Here is a 3,013-nt window from a genome sequence, read left to right on the forward strand (position 1 = left end):
CCTCCCTCCCTGCTTCCTTTCTCCTTCCTTCTTTCCATTCACTTTTTTTCTAGCAAACATTTCTGCAGTGCTAATGATGTATCCGCCAGTGGTTGGCTCTGAGAAATTAAAAATAAAAAAGACAGCGTCCCCTAATTTCTAGGATGGGGGGAATAAAATTGGTTTGAGGCCCCTCGTAGAAAAATCAAGGCTGCTTGAGAGGATTTGAGTCCTAGGACCGAAAAGGGTAAAGGCCTCTGCAGGGCTGGCTGGGACCACCTGCAGTGGGGGAAGCGGGTGGAGGCTTGTGCCTCCTCGGAGGCCTCCAAGTCTGTCAGGGAGGGATCAGAGCACAATAGGGGGTTGTGTGCCGTGGATGGGCTGCCACTCCCTCGGCATGGACCCAACACACGGAGCTGTGAACTCATAAGAGTCAAGCGACTACCTTTGGCAGGCCAAAGAAGATGCGGCCTGGGAGAGGGCAGGTCATCTGAAATTGGCTGAAAGAGCTGTCCTACGTAGGAAGAAAATCTTTCTTAGTAGTGGCCAGAGATGGAGTTTTTCATAAATCCCAGGATGCTTAATGTGAAAATGAGTTAATGAAATGCTGGGTAGGGAGGTCACACAGTGAGGTGGAAAGAGCAAAATCAGAAGACACAGATTTCAATTTTGTCCCTACCACGAACTAACTAAACAATCTCGGACAAATAGTTGCCCTGGGTTCTAGCGTCTCCATCTGTGAAAACACCAAGTGATAATAATCAGTGGTTCCACTTATGGAATTATGTGGATTACTTTTTATTCCTTACAATAACCCTGTGATAATAATTATTACTCTTCCCATAATGCAGATAAGGACACCGAGGCTTAAAGAAGTTGAGTACATTTTCAGAATTTACACATCTAGTAGATGGCAGAGCTGGAATTTGAACTCATGTTTGTTTCTTTAAAAACCTGTGTTCTTAACCATTCATACTCTTCTGCCTCTCTTGCAAGGGTCTGTATTAGGGAAAGCACATGATACCAAGTTTTACTAAAATGCTGGCAATTAATTTCACTATTAAGTGGCTATTGTTCTGATCTAATACTTAAAATTTGTGTTTCATTTAGAGAATAGATTTGAAGGTATGTATCTATATTACTTTTTCAAGCATTATTACTTTTTTCTTTTAATTTAAAAATGTTTTCCCCTCATTCTTACATTTTTGTTGTTTATTTGGTTGTATAATTGCTTTTGGAGGCAAGAAAAGTCCTGTGAATGTTGTAAAAATGGTTTGACAAATTAGTGCACTCTTGGCAGGGTAGTATACTTGTCCACAAACAGCAATTCTTTTCTGGTTCCAGCAGTGACGTAGGAAAGGATTTTGTGCCTGGGAATCTGGGGATCCAGGTTTTAATCCAAGGTCTGAGTTCATTGCTCTGTATTTATCTGAGGCCAGTCACCCTCTTTGGGCTGCTATTGCTTCATGTTTAGAGCAAGGGGATAAGATGAGAAGACTAGAAAAGTTCCCTGCAGTATTAAGTAGCCTCTGATTCCTTATAATTTTAAAAGAGGACACAGTTCAGAAGTATATAATTTTAAACAATTTCTGATACAATACTAATCTACGGGGTGGCTTTAAGCTAGTGATAGACTGAGAGGAAACTGAATGAAACGTCTGACTAGATAATTTCTAAGTCTTTCCAACTTTGAAATTCTATGATCAAATAATACCACATTGTAATCTCATAGTACTTTGTAATATGTCAAAGGACTTTCATTTGATTTATCCTTTCTGATCCTTACTGGGACAAGATGAAGCAGTGGATAGAGTTATTTTATCTGTGCTTAACGAATGAAGGAACTAAAGATTAAATGGATGACCTCAGTTCATTCGTCTAGCTGAGGACAGAGGAGGGGTGGAAAGTCTTTTTTGACCAGTGCGCTGTCCTCCACAGCATCTGCAGGTTTAATAAATTTTAACTGTTAAAGAAGGTCGCCTAATACAAAACTACATTTTACTCTAGTTTGACAGATGAGTAATCCTTGGTGATAAATATCTTTTCCGAGAAGTCCAAAGTCTTTAGTTGAGCATTTTTGAGTCATCCATAAAGTCAGAAAAAGGTTAGGACAGATAATAGTTGCAAATTTCTCCAAAATTTCTTCAAAATCAGAAAAGCTAGAGGGCAGGTTTTACATTTTCTTTTTCTTACGGTTTTTTTTTTCTTTTCTTTTTTTTTGAGACACAGTCTCATTATGTCGCTCTTGGTAGAGTGCTGTGAAATCATAGCTCACAGCAACCTCAAACTCTTGGGCTTAAGCAATTCTCTTGCCTCAGCCTCCCCAGTAGCTAGGACTACAGGCGCCCGCCACAACACCCAGCTATTTTTAGAGACCATCTCTCTCTTGCTCAGGCTGGTCTCTAACTCCTGAGCTCAGGCAATCCACCCACCTCAGCCTCCCAGAGTGCTGGGATGAAAGATATGAGCCACCACGCCCCAAAACATTTTCTTTCCAACTTAGAAAGTTAGAGTAATTAATGTGATAAATTGTCTTTGATCTAAGACAACTTTCCTAAAATCTGTAAGCCTTTAGCTAAGTATTGAGGACATTTAGCAGCTATGACTAAGCAACACATTTGTCAGTTACAAAAACCTTATATTAAATGTCATGTTTGTAGAAAGGATAGTTCACCATGTTTTCACACCTTTAAAGTACTCATTTCAATATAATAAATATAAATGTGATGTATATGTATAAAACATAATTTATATGTTAATTTACTTTATATGTACATGATAAGAAAACTTTTTTCAGTACAGAATGGTATAGAATAAATATGTCCTTCATGCCATTCCAGCCTAAGCCTGAATCTCTAGAAATAAACACCATAAAGGTTACTGTTACTTTATGGGGGCAAGACTTGATTGCAAGAGGGACTTTACCTAACAATTGCAATCAGTGTAACCTGGCTTATTGTACCCTCAATGAATCCCCAACAATAAAATAAATAAATAAATAAATAAATAAAAATAAAAAAAAGGTTACTGTTGT

This window comes from Nycticebus coucang, chromosome 6 (assembly GCF_027406575.1).
Source record: "Nycticebus coucang isolate mNycCou1 chromosome 6, mNycCou1.pri, whole genome shotgun sequence".
NCBI lineage: Eukaryota > Metazoa > Chordata > Mammalia > Primates > Lorisidae > Nycticebus > Nycticebus coucang.